This window comes from Balaenoptera acutorostrata, chromosome 7 (assembly GCF_949987535.1).
Source record: "Balaenoptera acutorostrata chromosome 7, mBalAcu1.1, whole genome shotgun sequence".
NCBI lineage: Eukaryota > Metazoa > Chordata > Mammalia > Artiodactyla > Balaenopteridae > Balaenoptera > Balaenoptera acutorostrata.
In genome coordinates, this window is record NC_080070.1 from 20,711,888 (window position 1) to 20,726,646 (window position 14,759).

The following is a 14,759-nucleotide window of genomic DNA, read 5'->3' on the forward strand; positions in this document are numbered from 1 at the left end:
ATTACTTATAGGGATACGAGAGGTTTGGGAGTAAATATTTATTAAAAAAAATTGAACTTAGAAAATATTGATTTATTGTTTCCAGACGAAAATCTCTAATGATTTTACTATCTAATAGATTTCTTTAAGTTTATTAAGTTTATTCCTTCATAGTCTTAATTATTGAGGAAAATATGATGTTAAATGAAATCCATAGAGAATTATCGTCTCATTTTATCTCTCTTATCCTGTAGGATAAGAGACTGTTTCTCTTTCCTTTTCTCTCTTACCCTGTCCATTTATTCATCCAGCTCATATTTATTGAGCACCTGCTATGTGTCTGGCACTGTTCTTATTGCTGCTAAATTTGATGGATGGACATGCTGTTTTTTGGTGAAATGGCAATGAGAAAATAGTTGAGATGATTAATCTTGGAGAATTAACTAAACGAGAATTTTCATTATTTATTAGAAAGGGGTATTGTGTGGTAAATCTGGCTACAGACTGAAATACCTTGAGGAAGATGAGATGCTGCCCAAATGCCATTCACTTGGGGGCATTTGTGACCCTCTTACTAATCATTAAGTCAATAACCGTGAGTTGAACTTCTGATGTGTTTAGAGCAGAAGGTGCTAAGATGAATAAGAAATAGTTCTTGTCCTTTGCAAATGTTTTGTTTAGCATTAAGAAGTGTTCATCGTTCATTAAGGTTAGATAGAAAGTGACCATCCCGTCTGCTGGAAACCCTTTTTTGGCTTCTGGGCCACACTCTTGGTTTTCCTTCTACCTTACTTGCATCCTCAGTCTAGTCTTCTTTGCTGACTTCCACTAATGTTATCAAATTGTATGCCTTTTGAATCATTGTGTAGATGCCCGTGACTCCCAAAATTGTATCTCTAGCCCTGACCTCTCCTTGAAACTTGACTCCAACAATTGTCTACTTCACATCTCCACTTAAAATTCTTCAACTTAGCAGATCCAAAACAAACCTTTTTATTCTTCTTCAGAGTTGCTTCTCCTCTTTATCTTTCCCAGTAAATGGCACTGGGATTCATCCTTGTTTCCCCTTTTTTTCTTAATTCTTTTTTAAAAATTATTTTATTTTATTTTATGTTTTTATAATCGGGATTACAAATCTTTTAAAAATTTTATTTTTTATTTTTGGCTACGTTGGGTCTTCGTTGCTGCATGTGGGCTTTTCTCTAGTTGCGGCGAGCGGGGGCTACTCTTCATTGTGGTGCATGGGCTTCTCATTGTGGTGGCTTCTCTTGTCACGGAGCAGGGGCTCTAGGTGTGCGCTTCAGTAGTTGTGGCATGTCGGCTCAGTAGTTGTGGCTCACGGGCTCTAGAGCACAGGCTCAGTAGTTGTGGCGCGTGGGCTTAGTTGCTCGCGGCACGTGGGATCTTCCGGGACCAGGGCTCGAACCCGTGTCCCGTGCATTGGCAGGTGGATTCTTAACCACTGCACCACCAGGGAAGTCCCTTTCTTAATTCTTATATTAGACCATTAGCTTAGTCTTGTCAGCTCCATCTCCAGAATATGTTTGGATATGTTCTTTGCTTGTCCATCTTTACTGCTGCAGCTCCAATCGAGGTAACCACCATCTCTTACCTTGTCTTTTGCTGAAGCCTCTTAACTGGCTCCCTACTTCCACTCTTGTCCTCCCTCTATGCTCTGCCAAGCACACAGAGACCTCAGCAATCTTTAAAAAAAATACATCAGCTCATATCATATCCTAGTGGTAGATCTCAATGGTACTTAGAATATAATTTGAATTGCTTTTCTTGGCTTCTGAGGTACACCATGACTTGTCCCTTTCTGCTTTTCCAACGTCATCTTTTGACATATAGATATTTTAAAAATTGGAATTTGATCTAAAATATGCTTTGTTCTAGGTAGATTTCTTTTTTTCCTTTTTTAAAAAAAATTATTTATTTTATTCTTGCTGCGTCGGGTCTTAGTTGCAGCATGCAGGCTCTTCATTGAGGCATGCGGGATCTTTCATTGTGGTGCGCGGGCTCCTCTCAAGTTGTGGCACACTGGCTCCAGAGTGCGTGGGCTCTGTAGTTTATGGCATGCAGGCTCTCTAGTTGAGGCGTGCAGGCTCAGTAGTTGTAGTCCCGCGACATGTGGGATCTTAATGGGTTCGACCAGGGATTGAACCCGTGTCCCCTGCATTGGAAGGCGGCTTCCTTACCACTGGACCACCAGGGAAGTCCCTAGGTAGATTTCTTTTCTACCTACTTTGTTAAGGAGATAGGATGGTGATGGTGAACTAATGATGGAATAGTAATAAATAACATTTAAGTAATGTTTATTATGTGCCAGCTACTCTGTTAAATCCTTTATGTCTAGTTTGTGTAATCTGTATTATCCTGTGAAGAAGGTACCGTATTAAGCCGTTTTACATGGAAGGAAATTGAGACTTGAAGTGATTAATTATCTTGCCCAAAGTCACACAGCTGGTGAGCAGTGGAGGTGATACTTGAATTCAAGTCTGTTTGACTCCAGAGCAAATGCAGTAAACCACTCTGTTTTATTATCATTTGAATGACATCTTGCTTCATTTGTAGAAAGGATGTGACAGAAACTAGTTGGAGGGAAAGAGCTGCTTTTTAGTGATATTCTGCTTGAGTTTAGGAAAGCACCTTTCTGTAAGTGATTGTTGGTTCTTCTAGCTTTCTCCCATATTTGCTCTTATACAACAGTGAGTTGAAGGAGAGGAAGTGTTTTCCTTCTTGGGTTGGTTTCTTAAAAGGATACTTTGAAAGAGTGGGTGTGGGTGGGGAGGCTTTCTGTAAATGCTCATGGTGTGGCCTGCAGAGTGTGACACTGACGTTGAGATAAGTTCTGCCTATGCTGAGAGATCCATCCCTTCCCGTTTCTCAGTTTGACATGACTGATGAACTCTTTGGTCCATGACCAGCCTGGGCACTGAAAACTCTTTGAATGCCACCTTGTGTTTTGTTGGTCAGGCTAGAACTACACTCTCTAAATGGTAGCCATTAATCACATGTGGCTATTAATATTTAAATTAAAATTAATTAAAATGAAATAAAATAAAAATTTCGTCTCTTGTGTCACACTAGTCACCCTTCAGTGCTCAGTGACCACCTGCAGCTAGTGGCCGCCATATTGGACAGGGCAGTATAGGACATTTTCATCATTGCAGAAAGTTCTCTTGCACAGCTTTAGTCTAGATTTTATCAATGCGTGCCCTTGTGAGCTTCATCAGGTGATTTTAATGATGTGGTGACTGAGGTTGTGGAGCTAGACAGCTCTGTGTGTTTGTGAATCTAGTTTCCTGCCTTTTCCACATCCCAGCTCCCCCAGGATTGTGGGTAAATGGATGCCAGGAAATATTTCCCTGAGGTCTACTGTCTTCACCTCAGTCTTTAGCACAGCTTCCTAACCTGTGTGTTATGAGTGTACTGGAGGAATTGATTTGTTAGATTCAGGGTAGCTGGTGAGCACCTCTGTACCCTCATATGCCATACAAATAGTTGCTTTTTCTGTCTGCACTTTGATGTGAAAAAAGCTCAACAAGGCTAATAGCTCAGGCTCTTTGAGAATATTTCCGTTACCCATTCCAGTCCAACCAAAGAAAATAACTAATATTTGACATACTAATTTGAAGTGATCTTGCCTTTAGGTTCAGAATGCAGTTAGACAATGATTGTGCAAATTAACAAAGATTTATTCTTCTTAAAATTTAAAGAATATGTTTATAAAAGTACACAACCTCAAGGTTAATGTTCTCTTCTGCGTTTGGGGTTTTAGTTAGTACCCAATAATAGATTTCTTAAGATTTATAATTTAGATGTGTTATGAAATAATTTTTCAAGTCTACAAAAATAATATTGATAAAAATGTCACCAGCCTTTTCTACATTTTTCAATGTCAGGTAAATTATATATTAAATGTGAGTTGAATTTTTAATATTTGTTAAAATGCTTTCTTCCTTGCAGAACTCTAATTCATACCAGCCCCCTAGGCTATCCATATGTGTGACTGAGAGCGCAAGGATTTCTGTGTATAAGAACTAAGTTTTGTCATACATACAGTTTTGAGAACATAATTTATGCTGTAAGAAAGTGATTTCCTTTAAAGACTTTACTGAAACTATTTTTTGCCCAACCAAGAACCAGATCAGTGACTCATTGCAGTAAGTATTTGCATGTAAAGCTGTTTAGGCAAAATAATATACTGTGTGACACACAGCATATTGTAATGCCACTTTAATAAATGAACGTGCTCTAAAAAACTTAACTGTGTCCTTGCTGCCTCAGATTCTTTGCTGTGTTATGTGCTATCTCAACTACGTTGGTTTGCTTTTGTTTTTTCTAATTTTTAAATTTTATTTTATATTTTTTTATACAGCAGGTTCTTATTAGTCATCAGTTTCATACACATCAGTGTATACATGTCAATCCCAATCGCCCAATTCATCACACCACCACCCCCATCCCCCCACGGCTTTCCCCCCTTGGTGTCCATACATTTATTCTCTACATCTGTGTCTCAATTGCTGCCCTGCAAACTGGTTCATCTATACCATTTTTCTAGGTTCCACATACATACGTTAATATACGATATTTGTTATTCTCTTTCTGACTGACTTCACTCTGTATGACACTCTCTAGATCCATCCATGTCTCAACAAATGACCAAGTTTCGTTCCTTTTTATGGCTGAGTTATATTCCATTGTATATATGTACCACATCTTCTTTATCCATTTGTCTGTCAATGGGCATTTAGGTTGCTTCCATGACCTAGCTATTGTAAATAGTGCTGCAATGAACATTGGGGTGCATGTGTCTTTTTGAACTATGGTTTTCTGTGGGTATATGCCCAGTACTGGGATTGCTGGATCATGTGGTAATTCTATTTTTAGTTTTTTAAGGAACCTCCATCCTGTTCTCCATAGTGGCTGTAACAATTTACATTGCCACCAACAGTGCAAGAGGGTTCCCTTCTCTCCACACCCTCTCCAGCATTTGTTGTTTGTAGATCTTCTGATGATGCCCATTCTGACTGGTGTGAGGTGATACCTTATTGTAGTTTTGATTTGCATTTCTCTAATAATTAGTGATGCTGAGCAGCTTTTCATGTGCTTCTCGGCCATCTATATGTCTTCTATGGAGAAATGTCTGTTTAGGTCTTCTGCCCATTTTTGGATTGGATTGTTTGTTTTTTTAATATTGAGCTGCATGAGCTGTTTATATATTTTGGAGATTAATCCTTTGTTGATTCGTTGACAAATATTTTCTCCCATTCTGAGGGTTGTCTTTTCGTCTTGTTTATGGTTTCCTTTGCTGTGCAAAAGCTTTGAAGTTTCATTAGGTCCCATTTGTTTATTTTTGTTTTTATTTCCATTACTCTAGGAGGTGGATCAAAAAAGATCTTGCTGTGATTTATGTCAAAGAGTGTTCTTCCTATGTTTTCCTCTAAGAATTTTATAGTGTCCGGTCTTACATTTAGGTCTCTAATCCATTTTGAGTTAATTTTTGTGTATGGTGTTAAGGAGTGTTCTAATTTCATTCTTTTACATGTAGCTGTCCAGTTTTTCCAGCACCACTTATTGAAGAGACTGTCTTTTCTCCATTGTATATCCTTACCTCCTTTGTTATAGATTAGTTGACCATAGGTGCATGGGTTTATCTCTGGGCTTTCTATCTTGTTCCATTGATCTATATTTCTGTTTTTGTGCCAGTACCATATTGTCTTGATTACTGTAACTTTGTAGTATAGTCTGAAGTCAGGGAGTCTGATTCCTCCATCTCCGTCTTTTCCCCTCAAGATTGCTTTGGCTCTTCGGGGTCTTTTGTGTCTCCATACAAATTAAGATTTTTTGTTCTAGTTCTGTAAAAAATGCCATTGGTAATTTGATAGGGATTGCACTGAATCTGTAGATTGCTTTGGGTAGTATAGTCATTTTCACAATATTGATTCTTCCAATCCAAGAACATGGTATACCTCTCCATCTGTTGGTATCATCTTTAATTTCTTTCATCAGTGTCTTATAGTTTTCTGCATACAGGTCTTTTTTCTCCCTAGGTAGGTTTATTCCTAGGTATTTTATTCTTTTTGTTGCAGTGGTAAATTGGAGTGTTTCCTTAATTTCTCTTTCAGATTTTTCATCATTAATGTATAGGAATGCAAGAGATTTCTGTGCATTAATTTTGTATCCTGCAACTTTACCAAATTCATTGATTAGCTCTAGTAGCTTTCTGGTGGCATCTTTAGGATTCTCTATGTATAGTATCATGTCATCTGCAAACAGTGACAGTTTTACCTCTTCTTTTCCAATTTGTATTCCTTTTATTTCTTTTTCTTCTCTGATTGCCATGGCTAGGACTTCCAAAGCTATGTTGAATAATAGTGGTGAGAGTGGACATCCTTGTCTTGTTCCTGATCTTAGAGTAAATGCTTTCTGGTTTTCACCATTGAGAATGATGTTTGCTGTGGGTTTGTCGTATATGGCCTTTATTATGTTGATGTAGGTTCCCTCTCTGCCCACTTTCTGGAGAGTTTTTATCATAAATGGGTGTTGAATTTTGTCAAAAGCTTTTTCTGCATCTATTGAGATGATCATATGGTTTTTATTCTTCAATTTATTAATATGGTGTATCATATTGATGGATTTGTATATTTTGAAGAATCCTTGCATCCCTGGGATAAATCCCACTTGATCATGGTGTATGATCCTTTTAATGTGTTGTTGGATTCTGTTTGCTAGTATTTTGTTGAGGATCTTTGCATCTATATTCATCAGTGATATTGGTCTGTAATTTTCTTTTTTTGTAGTATATTTGTCTGGTTTTGGTATCAGGGTGATGGTGGCCTCATAGAATGAGTTAGGGAGTGTTCCTTCCTCTGCAATTGTTTTGGAAGAGTTTGAGAAGGATGGGTGTTAGCTCTTCTCAAAATGTTTGATAGAATTCACCTGTGAAGCCATCTGGTCCTGGACTTTTGTTTGTTGGAAGATTTTTAATCACAGTTTCAATTTCATTACTTGTGATTGGTCTGTTCATATTTTCTATTTCTTCCTGGTTCAGTCTTGGAAGGTTCTGCCTTTGTAAGAATTTGTCCATTTCTTCCAGGTTGTCCATTTTATTGGCATAGAGTTGCTTGTAGTAGTCTCTTAAGATGCTTGTATTTCTGTGGTGTCTGTTGTAACTTCTTTTTCATTTCTAATTTTATTGATTTGAGTCCTCTCCCTGTTTTTCTTGATGAGTCTGGCTAATGGTTTATCAATTTTGTTTATTTTCTCAAAGTACCAGCTTTTAGTTTTATTGATCTTTGCTATTGTTTTCTTTGTTTCTATTTCATTTATTTCTGCTCTGGTCTTTATGATTTTTTTCCTTCTGCTAACTTTGGGTTTTGTTTGTTCTTCTTGCTCTAGTTCCTTTAGGTGTAAGGTTAGATTGTTTATTTGAGATTTTTCTTGTTTCTTGAGGTAGGCTTGTATAGCTGTAAACTTCCCTCTTAGAACTGCTTTTGCTGCATCCCAAAGGTTTTGGATTGTCGTGTTTTCATTGTCATTTGTCCCTCGGTATTTTTTTATTTCCTCTTTGATTTCTTCAGTGATCTCTTGGGTATTTAGTAACGTATTGTCTAGCCTCCATGTGTTTGTGTTTTTTACGTTTTTTTCCCTGTACTTCATTTCTAATCTCATAGTGTTGTGGTCAGAAAAGATGCTTGATATGGTTTCAATTTTCTTAACTTTACTGAGGCTTGATTTGTGACCCAAGATGTGATCTGTCCTGGAGAATGTTCCATGCGCACTTGAGAAGAAAGTGTAATCTGCTGTTTTTGGATGGAATGTCCTATAAATATCAATTAAATCTATCTGGTCTATTGTGTCACTTAAAGCTTCTGTTTCCTTATTTATTTTCATTTTGGATGATCTGTCCATTGGTGGAAGTGAGGTGTTAAAGTCCCCCACTATTATTGTGTTACTGTTGATTTCCTCTTTTATAGCTGTTAGCAGTTGCCTTATGTATTGAGGTGCTCCTATGTTGGGTGCATATATATTTATAATTGTTACATCTTTTTCTTGGATTCATCCCTTGATCATTCTGTAGTGTCCTTCCTTGTCTCTTGTAACATTCTATATTTTACTGTATTAATCTGATATGAGTATTGCTACTCCAGCTTTCTTTTGATTTCCTTTTTGAATGGAATATCTTTTTCCATCCCCTCACTTTCAGTCTGTATGTGTCCCTAGGTCTGAAGTGGGTCTCTTGTAGACAGCATATATATAGGTCTTGTTTTTGTATCCATGCAGCAAGCCTGTGTCTTTTGGTTGGAGCATTTAATCCATTCACGTTTAAGGTAATCATTGATATGTATGTTCCTATTACCGTTTTCTTAATTGTTTTGGGTTTGTTTTTGTAGGTCCTTTTCTTCTCTTGTGTTTCCCACTTAGAGAAGTTCCTTTAGCATTTGTTGTAGAGCTGGTTTGGTGGTGCTGAATTCTCGTAGCTTTTGCTTGTCTATAAAGCTTTTGATTTCTGCATCGAATCTGAATGAGATCCTTGCTGGGTAGAGTAATCTTGGTTGTAGGTTCTTCCCTTTCATCACTTTAAGTATATCATGCCACTCCCTTCTGACTTGTAGAGTTTCTGCTGAGAAATCAGCTGTTAACCTTATGGAAGTTCCCTTGTATGTTAATTGTCATTTTTCCCTTGCTGCTTTCAATAATTTTTCTTTGTCTTTAATTTTTGCCACTTTGATTACTATGTGTCTCGTCGTGTTTCTCCTTGGGTTTATCCTGTATGGGACTCGCTGTGCTTCCTGGACTTGGGTGGCTATTTCCTTTCCCATGTTAGGGAAGTTTTCTACTATAATCTGTTCAGATATTTTCTCTGGTCCTTTCTATCTTCTCCTTCTGGGACCCCTATAATGCGAATGTTGTTGCCTTTAATGTTGTCCCAGAGTTCTCTTAGGCTGTCTTCATTTATTTTCATTCTTTTTTCTTTATTCTGTTCCACAGCAGTGAATTCCACCATTCTGTTTCCCAGGTCACTTATCCGTTCTTCTGCCTCAGTTATTCTGCTATTGATTCCTTCTAGTGTAGTTTTCATTTCAGTTATTGTATTGTTCATCTCTGTTTGTTTGTTCTTTAATTCTTCTAGGTCTTTGTTAAATATTTCTTGCATCTTCTTGATCTTTGCCTCCATTCTTTTTCCGAGGTCCTGGATCATCTTCACTGTCATTATTCTGAGTTCTTTTTCTGGAAGGTTGCCTATCTCCACTTATTTAGTTGTTTTTCTGGGGTTTTATCTTGTTCCTTCATCTGGTACATTGTCCTCTGCCTTTTCATCTTGTCTGTCTTTCTGTGAATGTGGTTTTTGTTCTACAGTCTGCAGGATTGTAGTTCTTGCTTCTGCTGTCTTCCCTCTGGTGGATAAGGCTATCTAAGAGGCTTGTGCAAGTTTCCTGATGGGAGGGACTGGTGGTGGGTAGCCCTGACTGTTGCTGTCTATATTATTTCTTAATATAAGCATTTACTGTGTGCTCAACCCTCTACTACTGCTGAGGATATACAGTGATGAACAAGACAGGCACAATTTCTCCTGGAGCTTATGATTGAGCTGGGGAGAAAAACACCAAAGAAATGATAATTAATGTTTTAAATGATTGCTACTGTCTTCATTAAGGTCTGTTAGCTCATCTTCATGGAGTATGTTGGGTCTGCTGGTCTTGGAGGGTGTCCTGGAGAGGTGGGGGCGGGGGGTGACTGTGGCTCACGCTGGGGACACAGGCACTGGTGGCAGCAATTCTTGGGAGCTCCTACTGCGTGGACGCTAATGTAGCTGCTTTGCTTTTATATCAGGGAATTTTTTTTTTTTTTTTTAGGCTGACATAAAGGGATACCTTGCACAGTTACAAACTTACGTTTTCATTAACATCTTGCCTTTTTTGATTTTAAAAATCAGTGTTGAATATTGATTTTTTTTCCTTTCCACCTTGATCCCTTAGTTTTTCTGGCTTACAGTGAGGTCAGACTTCTCATGTTTGATCCTGCTTATTGCTGAAGAAAGTCTGTCCCCAAGTCGATATGAAAAATCAGGCAGGAATGTTATTAGGAGGCTATTTGTTGGTTACCTAAACCGCTAGCAACCAGATGAAAATGATGAATCTGGGTAAAAAGACAAATGAACTCACTTTTATTGTTATCCTCACTGTGCAAGTTTCTCTGTACATTTCTTGTCATTGGGAAAAATAAGAAAGATTTGCTGATTTGCTTTAAGTATATCACTGAGATCACTAAGTATTTGGCAGCCTTAACAAATTGCAGGAAACCAATTTAAGCAGGAAATAGCATAGCCCAAACTAAACAGCCAGTTTAGGGAAGCAGATTTGTCTATATGTTCTATGTATTCTTCTCCCAGAATCTGGCCCTCCTAGTTATTTTTAAATAGCTCTTTAAGGCTCATTTAGACCTAACATTGTAGGGAGAGTTCACAGTAACAAGCTGTGCTTGTTCCTCTGACTTGAGTTACAAGAACTGAAGGGAGTTGCAGTATCTCGGTTTCCAACTTTTAAGATGTGACAGTTTGTTGATGCCAGTGTCTCGACACTGCCCTTTTTTTTGCATGTGCACTAACACTTCCTGAAAGGAAGAAATGTATACACTATTGATTTAAGGGTATGATTTAGATCACATTCTCTTGTCACTGTATTCTGTTCTTAAAAAGAAATCCATAAACAATCTACATTTAATGGATGGTTGAACTCTTAGCAGTCAACAAATGTTAGCAATGGAAGTGATCTTTGACTTCAAGGAACTATTAGTTTGGTCAAATCATGTTTAACATTATAGTGTAGTGAATAAGTACTGACGTAGCACTCTTCACCTGCTCAGGTAGGATTTTGGAGTAGGTGAATGAATATGTAAGTGAGATAGAATATATAAGAGGTCTAGGAAGTGCTTTAGGACTTCAGAGAAAGAAGGTCAAGAACTTGGGCAGGCAGGCCATCAGGGGAAGTGGACTTGAGCCCGACCTTGAGGATGAGAGGGGTGGGGGCGTTGGTGTTGAAGGTTTTCCTGGCAGAGTCACTGCACAGACCAGATAAAGGGTTCTAGTGGGGGTCTCATGGGTGGGAAGGTTGGGGAAGTTAAGGAGTTTAATCTTATCCTTTGGGCCTAGTGGCTACTGAGCAGTTTTCATTTAAATTTAGGGTGCAAGTTTAGAAAGTTGCATTAGTTGATGCTTTTCAGATATACTCAGTTATTAATAACATTTTTATGGCTAAAAATGCAGTGTTGATTTTCTCATTGATATTTTTATATTTAACAAACAAATATAAATGGTAAGAATATGTGTTTTCCACCATAGCACTAAATGAAGCCATTTTCATTTTCTTGAAAAAATAAGCAGGCTCATAAGCATTTTTATTTGTCCTTAACTGGCCCTATAGCCAAAAAAAAAAAGTTATCTTTAGCTACTTGAGGCTGTGGAGGGTAAAACAGAAGCTTTGTGAGCAGGAGAGGTGAAATGGTACAAGTGGATAATGTACAGCATTAGTTGGAAGTCCGAGACAGGGAAGACAGCTGAGACACAGTCGAGGTAGAAGTGGCAAAGGCAGAGGAGGATTTGGGTAGAGTTGGTGACTGAGGCCACATGGCTGATTAGTGGCAGACTCACACTTCTGTCCTTTTTCCCCTAATCTAGGGCGCTTTCCCCTGTGCCACTTGATTCATCACTCTTTGTGTCGTATTTAAGAAACCAGCACAAATTTAAACTATTTTGAAATTGAGAAGAGAGCATAGAAAACTTAAAAAAAAATGGAACAGATCATTGACAGTATAGTGTATATTCTATGGTATTTTGGGATGGTTGAAAGGGGAGTCACACAGAAGAGCAGAAGCTGCAGCAGAAGAGGAAAGGAATTACAGGGAGAGAAGCTGAGTAGGACCTGAAATATCAGTGAGTCACATCTTCCAGAATTTTCTGTGACTTGGAACTTCTGCCCTTTGATTTCTTAGTTAACTGATTGACCACTGGTGCCTCAGCTGCCTTTTATTAAATCTTCAGAGGCCCCTACCCTGCGATTACTGTAGCATAATTTACTTTTCATTAGTGCTTCCAAGTGGTATGAAATCAAGTGAGCCAGAAATTCCCTACCTGTGCCCAAGTGACTAGAAATAAGCAGCTCTTTTTTTATGTGCGTTGCATACTGTAGATTAGAAATGTAGTTATGCCGTGGAGTCACAGTACTCAGGAGCTGGAAGGAAGTAACTTCAGTGACCAGGGGAAAAAGAGAGAAGCTGTTTTAAAGAACCTCCCCCTTTTTTTGCTGCAGTGGGTTTTGGACACTAAAGGGATAGTGGATTGTATTTTCTGAAAGAACAAGTGTTGTTATCGGGTGTAACAATCAAGTAAATCATGGATCTCACTCATAATATGTCATAAACCACAAAGAGAAAACGACTATAAAGTATGTTTTATAATCATGCTTCAAGGTTTATAAAACAAAATATCAGACATTGGTTATATAAGCAGCTCTAGTGGATTATAAAGTATAGGCATACAATATGTAAAAACACTATTGTTGATTTAAATTTAATATGCCAGTTGTAAAATAAACACTCGATTGACCATATTTTTGCCTTTCTTGTAATTTGATAGACTTTGAGGGTATGATCTGGATGGCCCAGATCTCTTCAAATAAATTGCCCAAGAGAATTTGAAATATTTTCATACTGCAAGCAGAGGTGTTCAAAATTAGTCTACTGACCCTTCCACCTGTCAACCAAATAGTAGATTATTGTTGTTGATGATGTTTTTCCTTGTAAAAAACATTTAAAAAAGTAAAGTCTGACCCAGCATTTCATTTCTTCCGTTTACCCTTTCCTGTCTCCCTGGTTTATTAAGAATTACCTGTCCAGTGCTCTGTATTAGGCCAGGTCAGTGCTACCAGGTAACAATAAGTGCTTTTAAGTCCTCTTTTTAAACCTGTTCTGCCCCCAGGGCTACTTGACACTTTGTTGACAGCTGTCACTGTACTTGAGTGTTTCTTGAAAAGTGTTGGGAACCCACGTGAATCATTATGGTAAGGTTCTTCAAAATTTTTCCTGGAATTGCTATGGCATGCTTAAGACAGTATTCTGGTTGTGCATGCCCTGGTTCCACTGACTGAGTGGTTAATTGAAATATGGGTTTTAATTAGCCAGCATCAAATGATTGGAGTTTGAAATTACAGGGTAGTAACGATAGCTGTTTCTTTACTTAAAGGCCTGATGGGGTTAGAACATCTCACAGATTGTATGGTGGGGAGCTAGATGGCTGCTGAAAGCCCCTGTGTATTGACATTGTTGGCGGGACTTACTTTTATTTTTTTTGCTGGTTCACCCTGTTGTTGCTGTTATCCTTCAGGGAACATCCACAGGCCTTGCTCTGCATTTGATGAGTAGCAGTAGAACCTTCCTCTGCATTTTCCTTTTCCTGGTTTCAGGTATTACAGTTTCTCCCATCCCTGGTGTCATTGCCCTAGTCTGGCCACTGTCCTCTCTCTCCTGCCTTGTTCTAACCATCTCTTGCTTGGGGTCCCCGCCTTCAGTCTCACATTCCCCAGTCTGTTCCCACTGCAGCCCTAGTAGTCTTTCCAAAGTGTAAAACCAATCATGTCATTCCTCTTGAGAGGCTCCCCCTTACTCTTAGGTGAGGTCTAAGTTTCTTTTACGTAGCCAGCAAGGTCCTGCAGAATCCATCTCTGCTGTAGTGTCCTGCATCATCTCCCAGACCCCCCTGTGTCATGTTGAACTTTCTGTCTAGCAGTTCTTGAGTCCTTGAGCTTATCTTTTGGTCTTTTTCTGTGTTGTCTCTTCTGTCTCACCACTGTTCCTCCAACTGTCTACCCCACCCCAGCCCACCTCACCTCCTCCCTGTCTTTTATCTGGCTAACTCTTCCTCATTGTTCACATCCCTGCCTAGAAATCACTTACTTAGGAAGTTTCTTCTGACTCCAGGTCTGGGTTAGATGCACCTCCTGAGGGGTTGCACAGCACCCTGTATGTACCTTTCCTGTCATAGCACTTATCACATGGTGCTGTGATTGTGATTTGCTGACCCCTCTCCCTTAGATCCCACAGCTTTCATTTATTCATTTGTCCTCTCAGGACCTCCTTTTATGATACTTTTTCCCTCATTTCGCCTTGCCTTGGTGTTGACCTCTCCTTGCTAAGGTGAAAAGCAGTTATATGCCAGTCTTTGCTGTAGGTAAACATTGCCTTCTTGAGGTCAGATGTTTAGGCAATGTGGAATAAAAGAAAGTCTCAGAGGGTTGAGGGGATTTCTCTTCCTTCAAGAGCTCCTCTTTACCATCTCTTCTTCCATTTGGCTGCATCTCAGCTATCATCTAGCAAAACTGAAAAGATGATCTCTGCTCTCCTTCACTTCCTCAAGGCCTCGGGACGAGCTCTTTGAAGCTTGAGGGTTTGGTGTCTGGATACTCAGGAATGTTGAGGATAGGTTTGGCTTCTGGTTGAGGATTGGAAGGAAGACCCACCGCCTGCATCCCCTTAGGCCGGTAGGGGAGGCCTGGGAGACCAGGGAGCTGGCTCAAATGCATAAGTAGCTAAGCACTAACAATGATAAAAGAAAAAGTAAGGATTTGGCTTAGCTCATATGGGCATTTACCCAATACATCCCATTTTCTCCTTATCACCATGTGCTACAGTGATAATAATTCATGTAGCTACATTAGATTTGCTTTACATCTTATTTGGTGGTTACACTAAATCCTTCAGATGCAGTTAGTCTTGCT

General features: G+C 38.9%; 1 protein-coding gene across 1 annotated transcript in view; it reads left to right on the forward strand.

The window, feature by feature from the left end:
* CHCHD3 (coiled-coil-helix-coiled-coil-helix domain containing 3) overlaps window positions 1-14,759 on the forward strand; it is a 288,008-nt gene that overhangs the window by 11,710 nt on the left and 261,539 nt on the right. The gene's annotated exons all lie outside the window — the stretch shown is intronic.